This window comes from Agelaius phoeniceus, chromosome 5 (genome assembly GCF_051311805.1).
Source record: "Agelaius phoeniceus isolate bAgePho1 chromosome 5, bAgePho1.hap1, whole genome shotgun sequence".
Taxonomy (NCBI): domain Eukaryota; kingdom Metazoa; phylum Chordata; class Aves; order Passeriformes; family Icteridae; genus Agelaius; species Agelaius phoeniceus.
In genome coordinates this window covers 69,017,235-69,033,385 of record NC_135269.1, presented here as the reverse complement: position 1 = coordinate 69,033,385, position 16,151 = coordinate 69,017,235, and positions in this window count along the sequence as shown.

Below are 16,151 nucleotides of genomic sequence, written 5' to 3'. Positions count from 1 at the left end.
TGGTTTGCCTTGCACTGCAGCTGATGGGCTCAAGATGTGAAACTCCCATCCGTGCTGTGGCTGAGGTGCTCTGAGCACCAGCATGTGGCAAACAGCAGCCATGGGGCACGGCCCTTCCTGGCTGCGAGCTGCCCTGGAGATGGGGAACTGCAGCTGGGTTCCCGGCATGGTTAAAGCCACTACCTCTGCTCACCACAGCTCCCACTTCAGACCCGTTCTCCCCTCTCACAGTTGTTTCTTTATTTGCTTTAGCAGAGGTGGTACATGCCACACTGGTTTTTGAGCAGACACTGGGGAGCTGGAAGCCAGCCTGGCAAGAGGCTTGTTTGTGTGATTTTTCTTGTAATTGTGAAGAGGAAGTTTGGCACTGGGCATGGAAATGGAAACAACATAGAATTTTCTCCCTCACAGATTTCTGTTGCAGATTTCTGTGGCAGCTTTGTCCTTTGCTGTGAGATTCAGTTTCTCCACCTGGAAAATGAGGAGAGATGCTTGGATTTTCATCCAAGATACAGATGGCCACTTGCTGCTGTGGCTCAGTTGAAGGTTAGGCTGGCATGCCATGGAAATAGAGGAGAAATGCAGGAAATCTTATCATGGAGTTAGTGGGCCTTAGCACTTACAGTTTTCATGCATTGACACCAACCACCTACTTTCAGTGTGCACAACTTTCCTGTGAAGCTACATGGAAAGGACTGGAAATAAGTTTTTGGGTCATCAAATTCACTCCCTTCTTGTGTCTGCCAGTCATCTTTACCCTTTTCTCTAACAAACTTTTCAGGTTTTCACCCTGTGCACTGCTCTTACCAAAGCTCTTCCAGATCCACATTCCATTTAGGATTAGCCATCTTTTTCCACTGTTACTTGGGAGGGGAATGAAAGAGAATCAAAATAAGAAATACAGAAAGTCAAATCACTCTTTCTCATGGTGTAAGATCCTGCACATGGGTTGGAGCAATCCCAAGCACAAATACAGGCTGGGTAGAAAATGGGAGTGAGAGCACTCCTGACTTGTGGGTGTTGATAGACGAGAAGCTTGAAATGGCCCAGCACTGTGTGCCCAGAAAGTTCTACCATATCCTGGGCTGCATCAAAACAAGTGTGACTGCCAGGTCGAGGGAGGTGATTTTCCCTTCCACTTTTCTCTTGTGAAAACCCTCCTGGAGTGCTGCATCCAGCTGTGGGACATCCAGCATAAGAAAGGCGTGGGCCTGCTGGAGAGAGTCCAAAAGAGGCCACAAAGATGCTCAGAAGTCTGCATCACCTTTGCTATGGAGACAGGCTGAGGGAGTTGGGATTGTCCAGCCTGGAGAAGAGAAGGCTCCAGAGAGACTTCATGGCTCCTTCCAGTACTGAAAAAAGCTTCAAAAGAGTTGAAGAGGGGCTTTGTATACAGACATGTATTGATAGGTCAAGGGGATATGACTTTAAGATGACAGCAGGTAGATTTAGATTAGATGTTAGGAATAGAAATTCTTGACTCTGAGGGTTTTGAGACTGTTACCCAGAGGAACTGTGGATGCTCCATCCCTGAAGGTGCTCAAGACCAGGCTTTGAGCAACCGGGTGTAATGGAAGCTGTCTCTGCCCAAGGCAGGGGCTTGGAACTGAATGATCTTTAAGGTCCCTTCCAACCCAAACCATTCTGTGATTCTATGATTCTTGTGAGTAAGGTGTTTTATGTCTGAACAGAGGTGGCTGCACCATGAAAAACAGAAGAACACAATGCTAAGCAAAGCTGGCGCAGCCAAATTAACTTTGCTGCAGTGCACTGAAGGGATCCCTTTGGATTATGCCAAAAGCTGAACACCTTTTGTTAAGTGAATATGCAGTTGGGTGTTGAACCATTTGAGAAGGAAGTCCTTCCTGTAGCCAAACTTTCATGGGCAAAGCAAACCTGGCCTGGCTTCAGCATGGGCCTAGCCCTGTTTTCCTCTCAGCCAGCTTTGGTCTCCCACTTTCTTGGCCCTTTGCAGCCAAGAATTACCAGGCCATGTGTTTTCTGGAACCCTCAGGAAGGTGAATGAGCTAAAGTGTGAAGTCACTGTGCACTGGCTGAAAACATTTAGCCCTTGTGGGGATGCTCTCATTCAGGAATAAAGTCACCTTACATTGCTGTAGCTAAATCCTCAGAGGAGGATTAAGTACTAAAGGCATTTTAATCCTAAATGAGAACCTGCACATGTGCTTTAATTTATGGGCACTGACTTCACACCTGTAGTTAGCTGACTTGATTGCACTTCCCTGTACGTCCCTGTGAAGGAAAGCTCTAATGAGATGCAACTGGAATTTGGGTGATAGAGTTGCTATTAGCTCTCTTTTTGAGGTTTCTGTAGTTCAGGTTTCAGTGCATTCTTTGTGGTTTGTGTTGGGGTTTTTTCCCCCTTTTTGGTCTTTTCAGACATCCTTTCAGTTTTGGTATATAGCATGTTTGATTAGAAGAATTCCAGATGGAAGAATTTTACCTTCAGAGAAACTGTTCTAGTGGCTTTTGGGCCACTAGAACTATTTTGAATCCTGATGGGAATTGATATGAAGCAGTCTCCACCTGTGTCTTGGAATAATTCTTTGAATGAGAGGAGATTCTTCCTTTAAGTGTACACTTCTCCTTCATAGAAAGTCATAACTCTAAGTGCACAGCTAAGTTACTGAATTTACCCCATTGGAATCCTAATGCTCTGTCTATAAACATTGAAAAAAAAAAAGTAATTTTGTCTGGGTTGGTTCATATTAAAGAAAAATTTTTGGAGAAGTCTCTCTCTTTGTTGGCTAAAGACAGATGCCTAAATGTTAGTGCAATGATTCCACTCTTCTGCTCTGCTTTTTTGCTTCCAAGAAGGAACTCAACCATGGCATTCGTAAGGGAGAATCAAGACCTCCTCCACTGTTCTTTCATCAGCTGGAGCTCTTTGACTCTGAGGTGACCACACAGAATGAAATGTGGGCAGAATTAGGTCATGTTAATGCACCAACAGCTTTCCAGGCTGGGAAATCCTGCATTAGCTTTTTCTAAGAACATCCAACAACACCCATTATCCTGAAAGTTGATGTCTGTGGGGAGAGGGAAATGGATTCACTGCTGCCAGCCTGATGGAGGGTCTGAAGCACAAATCTTATGAGGAATGGCTGAGGAAACTGGAGCTGTTTAGATTAGAGAAAAGGAGGCTCAGGGGGGACCTTATTTTTATCTAAAACTCTCTGAAAGGAGGCTGTGGCATGGGGGAAATTTGTCTCTTCTCTGAAGTAACAAGGAAAAGCATAAGAGAAAATGGCTTCAGGTTGCTCCAGTGGAGGTCTAGATTGAATATTGAGAATTTCTTCATTGAAAGAGTTGTCAAACACTGGAACAGGCTGCCTGGGAAGTGCTGAAAAAAGCTTGGAGATGTGGTACTTAGGGACATGATTTAGTGGTAGACTTGGCAGTGATGGGTTATGGGTTGGACTCGATGATCTTGGAGGCCTTTTCCAACCTCAGTGGTTCTATCATTTTATGAATTTATCAGAAGACATCTGCGGCTCCAGATGCAGTGGTACCCAACAGACAGGATTTTGGTTTAGAACAGAACCGGGAACAAAGGCACAGCCCCTGATCCTGCTGTGCTTTGGTTTCCACAGCTGTTAAATAATATCTGTTCTCTTTGCTTTGAAACCTCTGTCAACACTTGGTAGATCTCAGGTATTCCAGGAGTGATCATTTGAAACATGAGTAATTTTGTCTTCTAGATAAATCTTTCTCCCTCTGTTGACTGCCTGGGGAGCTAAAAGAGATGAAATTTTTCATTTGGACTAGAGATTTGCCTAGTACTAAGCCCCTGACTGCGATTCTGGGTTATAAAGTGAATATTGTTATAATAATGATGACAAAATAATTATTACAACATGAAACTTCACTCTGCATATAAGGTAAATGGATACACCTTCCCATTTGTTGTTATCATTGTTTACTAATTATTCCTGTAGCCAAAGATGTTTATTGCTCCATGGAACTACAGGAGAAGGGGCTTAGGCTGAAACTGCCTCTTGCTCATAATCACTTTCATCCACTAAAAAGGAGGGAAAATAGCCAAGATTCTCTGCTCAAAGGATTGTTTGGTTTTGATTTTGCTGTTGTTGTTGTTGATTACTTTATAAAAAGTCTTTAGGGCAAATATAAAATGTTCTCACCTACACCCTGATACTTGGAAATCAGTATAACCTGGTCAATGACTCCAAGCTTTTTCAGGAGTTGATCCTTTTCTTTGCAATGTATGAGCTGTTGCCAGATTTTAAGCATGTGAGTGCTAATGCCAGAAACAGTGGCCTTCATCTGCCCTTGGAGCAAAGTGCACCCTTTCAACGATTTTTTTAGAATGGGTTGCTCTTTATTTCTAAATAGTCAGAAAATTTGAATTCTATTGTTCATCTGCAATTCTCATAAAGCTTTCTAAAAGCAACAAAAAAGCCCAATATCCACATAAAATCATACTCAATTACACACCAGAGAAACAGAAAAACAAACAATCTTTAAACCACTGCAGGATGTAAAAACACACACTCCCTTCTTTAAGAGGTGCCAAAGTACCTTTCAAGTGACCATCAGCATTTAGAGCTGAAAGCTTCCTAGGCCTTGAGGCATTTATACACAGACTTCCCCTGACTTGAAAAGTCTGTCACTTTCATTTTTAAGTAATAATTAAATTAATATTTAAACTAAATCCTGAAGTGGCACCTTATATTGCAGGCCAAGCAGGTCAGTGTTGCAGGGAAATGAGCATCACTTTCTTGCTCTTCCTTGTGCCATTCACTCATTTAAATCATAGAGCTCAGCAGACCGCAAAACAATTTACAAAGGAATTACAATAAATTACACTCATCCCTGTTTTCACAGAGAAGGAAACTGAGGCAGAGAGAAGTGAAGAAACTTGGCAGGTTTCTGCAGCGGGGCTGTTGCAGAGGCAGGCAGGATCCAGACCCTTGGGCTCGTGGAGGATGTCAGGCTGTGTTGAGTAACTTTATGTGCAAAATGCGTATTCTCTAATTGCTACAGACTAAATCCTAAGGAAATAATGAAATGCAGTAATCCAAACTAATTGTGCGCCTTAGCTGTTTAAGCAATACAGGAGGTTTGACTGAATACCGTGCCCACTAAACCATATCGCAAATACATCTGAAAATAAAATAAAATTTAAAAAAAGGAGGTTTTAAACATTTTCTAGATCTTTGATCTATGTGACTTTGAAGTTACTAGTGAGGGACTGGACTGTCTTTTGGGGACTGTTTTGTCTGATCCCAAGTTTGAATACAACCCTGGGACTCTCATTTTTGGAGGAGAACCATGAGGTTCTCGTTGCCATCAGGCTCCAGGGCTTCTGTTGCTTTCAGCAGCACTAGTGATAAAATTTCTGGTTTGAAAATCAACTCTAGTCCTCAAACAAATAAATCTTATGACAGTGTAATAAAATATCTACAACCCTCATCTCCAGGATTTGTCTTTATTCCATCCCTGCCCTTCAAGGAGGTGAGTTCTGCTCTAGCTTGCACAGATGTGTTTCGTGGTGTAGAGATGTACTTAAAGGGAGGTTCATTTTTTCATGCCGTGGTGAATTTGGCCTTTAGGTAGCAAATTCTTCCCTCTGTTACTCCACTGCAAGCTCTTGCACTTTTTCTGGGGCAGGGATTGTCTTTAGGTTCAGAGCATGTGAAGGGCTGGGCGTACTGCGGTTCTGGGCCACAGTTTGGGGCTCCTAGGCACTACCACATGCTGCATAATTAATATTAGTAATGAATAATAATAATAATAATAACAGCTATAATAATAATGATGTCTTCATAGGAGGGAACCCCATAACCTTACCCTTGGGTGCCTGAGTAGGAAACGCAAGCCAAGGCAATTCAAAAGAGACACCAACAACAGGGTTGCAGCAGGCCTGGCAGCTGCTGGCTTTCCTAATAAGCATTATAAATGTGGCTGGGAGAGACAGGCAGTGCACAGCAATTTCACATTACTAGGCTCCACGTACAGGGCAGTGTACCATCACCAATGGAGTCATTTCAGTCTCGATTGGAAAACCAGTGGGAATTACTGCTCTGGAACACTTTTCTTTGAAGGGAGAGCAGCCCCAGGAGCAAGCTCTGAGAGCAGCACTGGGGTGTAAAATGAATTACAAACAACTCTTGCTTTTATGTCTTCCATGCAGATGCTTGAGGGATGAGACTCAGGCTATTACAGAAAGTTTCTCTGTGGTGCCAGCCAGTTGGTTATCACTGGGGTGATTAACAGCTCTACCTGTCACCTCTTTATTCCAATGAATGGGGCCCACTTTGGTTCTGGCAGAACCCCACTGACCCTTAATTTGTTTCAGGATGCATCCTGAGGAGGAGCTGAGCATCCTCACCTTTCAGTGATGACAGCACTTCTCTGAAATCAGCATCCCCTTGAGAAACAACAACAAATGATTGGAATTTGTATTTTTTGCTCCACTGTTACTGTTTTTATTCTGCCTTCATATCTAGTGTTTCCAGAAGGCTCTTTGATATCTGGAGAGAGAAGGAACCTGATCTTTATGTCACTCTTTCAGGATGGTGCTCCTGGTGGAGAAAAGGTTTTTGATAGCACAAAAAACCTTCCACAAGCATAACATCAGCAGCTAACACATATTTAGGTCCTCTGCTACACAAGAGCAAACTGAAGCTTTACACTGAGAAAAAAAAAAGGATTTGGCTTATGTCTCAGTGCCAATGAGTCTCATGGTTTCCATTTAACCTGGCATTTATTGCCTCTCTCAGGAAGACCCTTGAAAAGTGTCAGCAAAACAATTGTTGGCGTAAGCAAATGTTGTCTGGATAAAAAGCTTCAGCAAGCCAAGCCAAATCCTGCCTACTTCCAGTCTACTGTAAACCCAAAGAAACTCTCTTGATTTTTTTGGCATTATTGGAAAAGCAAAGCCCAGCTCTTCAGAGCCCTTCCCAGTCATTCCTGGAAGGGTCAGTCTCTCTTCTGAAATCCACCACACCCTTGCTCTTGCCCGCAACCAGCTCCTAGGTCACAGCCATTAATGTACTGCCAGTGCATTTCAATCAGTTTTTATGCCCCTTCTCCTCTGTGATGGAAGGCTTTTCCTGAACTTCACTCCTCTGATGTTTAGAAATCATCAAATTTCCAGCCTTTACGGCCAGTTTGTTCTTGTGCCAACATTGTCCTTTTGCTTAAATACCTCATTTCCCTCCATGGCGCTTGCCCACCTTCCCCTCCCTAGGATGTATTTATAGAGAGCAATCATATTCACTGCTAACCAGTGCCTGCTCAGCACCTTCCAGTATAGGTGCCTGGCATCTGTCTTACAGACACAGCTTAAAGTGCTTCCTCTGTGTCTGAACGCAAATAGAGTTCCCACCCTGTTCCAAACACGGTGCTTGCACACGCTGGATCTGGTCCAAACGGCCTCAGGATTGCCTATATACTTAATTTAAATGGCAACAAAAATAAATCTCAACCCAAGCCGTCTCATGGGACGGGCTCTTTGAAAACAATGGAGATCGTGCCCTTCTCTCCGTTCCCTCTGCCTGAGAAAAAAAGGGCAACTCTAAGTTGCCGAGGCTGAATTCCCTTCCCGCCTCGCCGGTGCTCTCCCCCTGCCCTGCTCCCGGGGTCTCACTGGGGAGGGAAGCCCCTGCAGTGGTGCTGATAGGACTGGAGTTGTCTGGCTGCCAGGGTGAATCAGAACAGCTCTGTCTCTAACATCCCACCGCCTGTTAATTAATGCATTAATGAATTGCCTTCTAATTCCTATAATCATCCTTATTTTTGGGGGTGAGCAGGCTTTCAAGGTTGCACAGCTTGCCCAAGGCCACATAAGAAATTAGTGGCAGAGCCAAGAAAGAAACCTGGGTGCCCTGTCTCCTGGGCTGGGCCAAATTGCTCTCCTTTTGGTAAAACATCCTACGCACCATTTCCTTTGCTCCAGCAAATGCGCTCGGTGCGACGAAGCACCTTTTTTTTTTTTTTGCCTTACAGCAAGACTGCAGCAAAGCGTGTAACAAACTGAGATTTGAAGCTGCCTTCAGCAGTTCCTAATCTCTGCAAACGTTATACTCTTTGTGGTAAGGAGCTTGGGAAGCTCTCCCTGCCTCCTTTGTGAAGGCAGATACGTGGAACTGGCAGGGTATTGTTTTCACTTCTGAGTCAAGCTCGCCTTCTGTACGCAGATAAAACTTCCTTCAAAGTCAAGAAGAGTTTTGCTGAAGTGCATTAGCCCAATTTGTTTTTTAACTTCTATGTTACTTCACTGACATAAACAAGTACAAACTAGTGCTAATGCTATAGGCAGCCAGTACAGCTACTACAGGGGGAACTGGTTTGTGATCTGTTAGTGCATTGATGCGAAAACTGTCCAGTTCTGATGATCAAGTATCTGTTTTTCTCTAATTAATAATTTGTTTTTTTACTTGATCTCAGTAGTGCTTTTTTTCACACATCTAAGTTAAAAATAACCTCCCTAAATTCATGTGTAAACATGAACGGGATTAGTTTCACTATGCTGGATATTATCATTATTATTTTTTGTTATTTCACTATCACTATTATTCAGTGTTCATTGTAGAGGTAATATTTCAAGATAAATTAGGCAGAATTTATATTGACCAAATCCAACCTAGATGTGCTTTATCACCTTTAAGTGAGTGATCTTGAGAGATGGTTTCATAGATTTTGTATAGAAAATGACATTTACCTTCTTTTCAGTTTCTTGTGTTGTTGTTACTTACCAGGGCAGCCCATCAAATGAGAATCTAACTAACAGAAATATGCATGTAATTTATCATATGGATTCATTCTTCCAACACACTAATATCTCCTATGAGAGGTGAAGGACTGTCAATCTACATGTGTGGTTATGGTTTTGGGTGGGAAATTTTCACCCGAAAAAGAACCTTTTAGGAAAGAACCTGTATATTTTAGTACTTTTTTATTTCTTTGAAAACATGAAAAAATCTGGAGTGGCACCAGCATTGCTGAGGGTCTTGATCGTTTTCTCCTTATGACTAAAATTGAAGTTGGTCTCAATCTTGTATTAATACACCAAAATTCAACCGTTTTGTCCTCTGTATTTCAGAAGTGGGACTTTGAATGTCTTGTGTTCAAGGTAAAAACCAGAACTGTAAAGTCCCACCTCCCAAATGCAGAGATTTTAATCACTCCAAGATCTGCTCAGCTGGCAGCTTCTTGCCCACGAGAGGACCAGGCTGGGGTGACAGGCTGAAAAGTGCTGTTCTCACTGCTTGCACTCCTGCATGAGAGGCAACACAGGAGGGCTGCTGGGGATTTATGGAGGAGAGTCCATGGAAGTCCTAAAGAAAGAGATCAGAGGAGGAGGCAGAAGGGAGGCTCCTGCCTGGTGGTGTGAAGATTGCTGATTCAGGGCTGCAGCCCTTGCAGGAGTTAGTGTGCTCTGCAGTGCGAAGGGAGCCAAGCCACTTATGCAATATTAATATTAATAACTGCTTTGCACTTCTATAGTGCCTTTCATCCGAGGATTTCAAAGCGCTTTACAAACATTAATTAATTAAGGCCCATAACACCCTGTGAGGTAATGCAAGTAGATATTACAGCTCATGCAGAGGCCAGAATTGCCAGCATTACAGGTATAATCCTCTAGCAAGAGTTAACTTATTCTTGAGCAAGCTTTCTTACTTATAGGCATAAACAGGCTTCCCTTTAACACCGAGCGTGTCTTTTTTTTTTCCCGTCTTCCCCTTGATCCGTCAGTCTTCACACAAGCAAAACTCCCACTACGAGGCAGCCAAATGAGGTGAATGAGCAGTACTTCCATCTCCCAGCTCACTGCTTCCTCTTTGATCATCTGATAAAATTGTAGGATATCGAGAGGCTGCAGAGTTGTGTCACATATTAGTGTCCTGCTTCTGTGGGGTTTCCCTGTTCTAAATATACTTTGCACCAGGGAGATTAAAAAAGGAAGTGAACTAAAATATGTTTTATGGCACCTGCTTATCAGATGACCTCTCAACAACCTCCAGACATTAGCTAATGTAGCCCTCATTGCAGCTGGTCATAAATGACATTAGTGCCATTTTAGCCAGGGATGTTTTAACCATTCCCAGCTCCTGTATTTCAGGATTGACTTTGGTGCTGGTGAGGAAAAGGTGACCTCTTAAATCTTCTGCCCTGTTCATTGCAGACCCTCATTTAACTCTGCCTTGCACTTTGTCAGCTCAGCATTTGTGCCCATCTTCTTTTCAGCCTGCCTTTTTCTCTATGGGAAGGTGTGGGATGCTTTTCCATCCATTCCTGTCCACTCCAAGTGGGACTAGAGTAGGGTCAAACTGAGTGAGGTACATTCCAGGCAGCTCTGAGTGCACCTACAAAGAATTCCTGTCCCAAAATCCAGTGTTGAGACCTGGGTTGACACCTCTGGCCACGCTGAGTCATCTTGTGCTTTTAAATATGCTGGCACATGTCCCTCAGTCCATCCTGGCAGGAGCAGACCTGTCCAAGGGGAAGCCAGGAGGCTGGAAAAGCCATATTTGTGCTCTTATATTCCAGTGCTCACAGGTACTCCACAGTATGCAACACGCAGAAGATTGCTGTTAATTGTATTTGCCACAAAATACCCAGTTTTTTCTGCCATTAGCCCATCTCCCATCACCTCCCCTCTCCCTTTTAAGATTGATGGAACTGATCACTCCAGCTCCAAATTCCATACACAAGAGAATTGTCATGTCCACGCCACCTGACCATTTTGGTAACCATCAAAATGCACCCTTTGTGCATCTGGAGAGGCACAAGGGGATCTTTGGGGGCAATTAATCCAGAGCACAACTTCTCCAGGATTTGCCCATTCAACTGCATTCTGAAACTGCACAGACATTAGCTAATTAATGTGGTGAGTTCACTAAACCAATTAATTGCATTTCTTTCTGTGAGTGGGCTGGGCCTATCAGTCATCTTCATAGAGTGCCGTTTAGGGCGTTAAAAATATTCTCTTCATCAAATTAAACTTTATTAAATAATAACTCCTTCCAAATTCTGGGCTAGGAATGAACAACGTCACTCTAACCACAAGAGCTGTTTATTGCGCATAAACTTCTTTTACTGCCCTGCCAGCTGTGATAAAACCAATTCAGATGCATATTCTCAGTACAGTAAGCACTTTCTCCCCTTTCATAGTCTTGCGTTAACCCAAAGACTCCATCCTTTTGTGCAGAACTCCCACTGAAATCAATGGGAATTTTGTGTGTGCAAAGAATGCAAGGTTGGGAAGTTATACATCCTCATGTTGGCCAGCAAAGGCATTGTGCTTGCCACAAGGGGCTTTTTGGCAGTCAAGAGAGTGTTTTGCATTTTTCAAAGACAAGCAGAACTGAAGAAACACTTAAAGGCAAGGGGGAAAAAATTGTCTTTTAGTTTTGATTCTCCTTAATTCTAAAGAAAGCCTGAAAATACTTCTTTTTAATTTAAAATAATGTTAAGACTTGTCTTTTAATAAAACCCTTTTTTAATTTTAGGAAATATCTCCCTTCATTTTATGTAACTTCTCAGAACTCATAGGTTTATCCATTAGAAGACATCTTTAGCAAGACTTTTCCCCTTAGTATTTGTTAGACAGCAAAGTTAAAAAGTGCTAAAATAATAATAATAATGAGTATTGTTTCTCAAACAATTCAACAAAATTATTTTGGTTTTAGGTTTTAATATTTCTGGTTTTAATATTTAGGTTTTACTATTTTTATTATTATTTATTCATAATATTTAATAAATTTCTGCTTTATAAGTCTAATTTAAAATAATGGTTTTAGGATTTTTTTTTTTTTTGTTGGTGAAAGTTACCCCAGAAACTTTCTATTTTAAGATATGTTGAGCACCTTGCAGTGAACAGAAGGTCTAATTCTTGGCACTCAAAAAATCATCACATATTCGTAATTTCTCTGCTGTAATTTCATCCTTGAAGATCTACTTGATACTGATTTATGGCTGCTTAGGAACTAGTAAAAGCAGCATTTCCAAATCTTTAGTAAGAGAAAAGGACACAAATATACAAGTACCACTGTCTAGATGGCCTAGACCTTCAGTCCCCACTCGGTGACCAGCCCTGTTTTGTGATCCTAAGTTGTGGATACCCCATGACTGGAAGTGTTCAAGCCCAGCTTGTACAGGACCCTGAGCAACCTGGTCTAGTGGAAGGCGTTCCTTCCCATGGCAGGGGGTTGGAATTACATTATTTTTAAGATCCCTTCCAACCCAAACCATTCTTTGATTCCGCGATTCTGTGATTTTATGATTCTGCATCCTCTGGTGCTCACGAGGTCCAAGAACAGGCCTCAGTGGCCCTGGCAGGATGTCACCCCACACAGGGCTAAGGAGGGACAGATAGGTAGCATTCTCTCTAGGTGAGGAACCCCTTTGCCTACTTCATGGGTAGCTCCTCCAACTACTTGGCAGCCAACACTGTGCTTGACTCCACATACATTCACCCATTAAACAAAAGTCCCAAGTTTTGACTGCTTATAGCCTTTGAAGGAACTTAAGGGAAGAAATTTGTTGGAAAATTTTGTCTTCCCTTCCTCCCACCCCTTTCTTTTCCACGTCACACTCCACATTTCTGCAGGAAGGCTTAAAGCTGCTCAATGACTCAGGTTTTTTTGGCTGATCTGTATTCTGCCAAAAGTGTTTGACCTCCACAAGGAGAGCTGAGTAGCCAAACTCTTGGTTTTGACTTCTTTTGTCATCCCAAGCACCTACAATCCAGGAATTAAAGCACCTAACTTGCACATACTTTAATTTTGTGGCTCTTCCAGAAACATCAGCCTTAGATGGAAAAATCTGCCTTGCTACATTACATCTAGGATGTTTGTGAAACCTGATAGCACAAAGATCTTGCTTCACAGCTCCTTCAACTCATCATTCCTTTTATTAATTAAATTAGGGCAAGTTATATGAAACATGCTAAGATTAAATTGGAGACTCTTGGAAGAACTCCAACCAATTAGAATGATGGTTAAAAATAAATTCATATCTAAAAGAGAAAGAAACCTGAAAGACCACAGCAGGCCACAAAACATTGTAAGAATTTGAAATAAAGCCAATATTAATCTCCCATCAATAAATACCATATTTTTCATTGCTTATGGTAATTGCCCCAATGATTCTCCTTAAAGTGGTTCTTGAGCACTTAGAGGGCCTGTTGATAGCATCTTATCAAGTCTCAAAGCAATGGTGTGAAAGCACAAATAGGAATCTCGGCCTAGGCTGAGAAAAAATGTGGTCTTTAAAATGTGCTGATTTGACAACAGGTTGTTGTTTGTCACAGACATTAGTTTTTATGTGCTTAGAGGATAATTCTTCCAGAGGTGTCTCTGCAGCATCTCTCTGGCATTGCTGCTCAGCTTGACATGAGGTAGATTTTCCAGTGAAAGTAAATATGGAAGTAAAATATGTCCAAACTCCAACTGCTTCTTCAAATGGACTTTTTATGGAATCATGGCCTGAATGCTTTGGGATGGCGTGTGACTTTTCATGGGTTCCTGCCTGAGGGCTGCTGCTTTCTTCAGCCTGAAAAATGGCAGGAAGGAGCTCATGCTACCGTGAAAATGCTGTCGTATAAATGCTTGTCACACCAAAGGGAAGTGGGCTTGGTGGTTTTGTTTTTTTTTCTTTTGGAAAGTGTTTTGAGTCAGAGCTAACATCCATGAAAACTGGTTGCTGACCTTAATTGCCTCTTGGGAAGTAGGCACAATGTCATATTTGTTGTGTGAAAAATGGCATTCTCGATTTCCATTTGTTACCCAGAGCCCATCAACTTTCATGTATTTTAAGAATTATCCAACTGAATCTCTCTTCATGCTTTTTTTTTTTTTTTTGCTGTTAGGACCTGTAAATTTCACAGGCCAGCTCCTGCAGAAAATGCCTAAGTGGCCATCAGTGTGAAGGGCACTGCTTGGATCTAGAAAGTTGCATATTTTCACAACAGAAGAAAATTTGCATGCATATTTTGCCAATTCCTAGATGACCCTGCCTATTTTTTTCCTGTGAAGCTCACAAGATGCCCAAAGTGCCCATGAATGATATGGGGCAGAAGGAATTTGTGAAATACAAAAAGATTTCTGGGATTCTGTTCAAGTAGTACCATAGAAAGTCAGGCAGCAGAAGAGAGGCACAAAGGGATTTTCAGGCAACATCCTGTACTCAGTATCCTGGGTATACTGAGCATGATCTTGTGATTATTTCATGTATATGTGTTACTCTTCCTGATGACCACACACAGAATTTGATGTCCTTGTGTTTGCTCACCAGTGACTGTTATATTTTGCTTATTATTTAGATTTCCTTAGGCTTAAATAGCATTTTCTAGATTTTACAGAAATGTTCCAGAATTTATCCCTTCCAAGGTGGCATGTGCTGTTTGAAATTAAACTAAAAGACATCTCTTTGATGTTACTTTTCATTCTAAACTTAGCCATCGCATGCCAAAGCCCCACTTTTGATTGAACACAGCTTTCTTCGTTTTTGTAAGTTTTTTTTTTTTAAAGTAAAGATCTCATTAAAAATTAAATTTTCATTCCCCTCTAATGTATCAGCAAGATTACAGAACTCTGATTTACTGTTAGGATCGGAAATTAACTTCAAAAGACAAGAAATGGAAAGTGGTGGCTTATTCTCCCATGGCATATTACAGCAGTGAGAGAGAGAGTGATAGAGTGATATCAGAAATGTATTTTTCTCTCAAATGAAGAAAACTATATAAATTCATTTCACACCTGCATATTTACTTGCGTTTCAGGACACTTTTCTACCCTAAGTAAACATCTGGGATAAGTCACAAGCTGATATTATTATTGTAAAATATGCTGGCAGATAAGAAGTTTCACTTTTCTGATGCATCCACTGCCAGGCATTATGCCTCATATATATTTTTAAGCTAAATAAGGCAAAGTATTGAGTGTTGTGGCTTGCATCCAGCTGCACATTTAAACCCATTCTTGACAGCAAGCAGCAGTGGTCCCACAGAACCTGGTTATATGCCATAAAGGAATTATGCATTGAATTGCCCAACTGGGTCTGAGCCAGGGTGCAGAATATTTTGAGGATCCAGGCCATCCCACAGTCACCTTTATGGTTTCTGAGCATCTGCCTTAAGTCATTCAATTTTTTGAAATGGCATCTCTGTTGTGGTATGTTATCCCTCCTTCCTTCATAAAAACCTTTATTGAAGTTTCAGCTCTGTCCTTAAGGCCTGATCCAGACCAGGATAGGAGGCACTGCATTCCCAGCTGTTCTTGGAGCTGGCTGAAGTCATCCACAGGGGTTCAGATATCCTGATGGGAGAGGTCCAGTGCTTACCCTTCTTGTTTTTAGCTCTGTGGACTTTTTTGAAGGGTAGACCTGGTGAAGAAATCTCACAATCCCGAGAGATTCACCACCAGAGAAAGTTTTGACACTTGCAGAAGCATTTAATACTTTAGAAAAATACTTCCAAAGCCCTACACTGTGCAGTAAATTGTCAAGAAAGAAAACACCAAATGGAAGTGCCCAAACCAGGGCTGCTGGGATATATGGCTGGGAGAAGTAAGTCCCAGGCTTAATCTGAGCAGGTCTTCAAAGGACTAAGCAAAGTCAGCTTTGCTTTGCTCCCTTCAAAAAACACAGTTACCAAAGGAAAAGGAGGAGCCTCTCACCATTTATGTTGTAGTTCACTGGTTAAAACCACTTGCCCAAGAAAAGCAAGACAAGTTTTGGGTTTGCCTCTGCCTGGGAGGTTCAAACCTATGTTTCCCAATTGCCATGGGAGTACCCCAACCACAAGACTGCAGGTGACGCTGGGTGGAGAAAGCATTTCTGCATTCCTTGGTCAAGCTGTGGGACTGTGCAGGAAAGATGAAGAGATTCCCACAACCCTTTGTGAGGAGAAAGAGATGCTGGGCTTCTGGGACATTTTCCCTTTTGTGTCAGCCTGATATCTGTTTATCTAGACACAGTATGAGTTTTGGATTTGGGAAGGGGGAGTGAATTTCAGGAGTGAGTCAGAGAGTCATCTAATGAATAAAGTATTTCACCTAGAGATTATACCCTCTACATCCTTCAAATCTCAGTTCATAGCACTGTAGTGCAAATACTCACGCAGAAAAAAAAAAAGAAAAAAAAAGTGGAAACTGAAATATAAG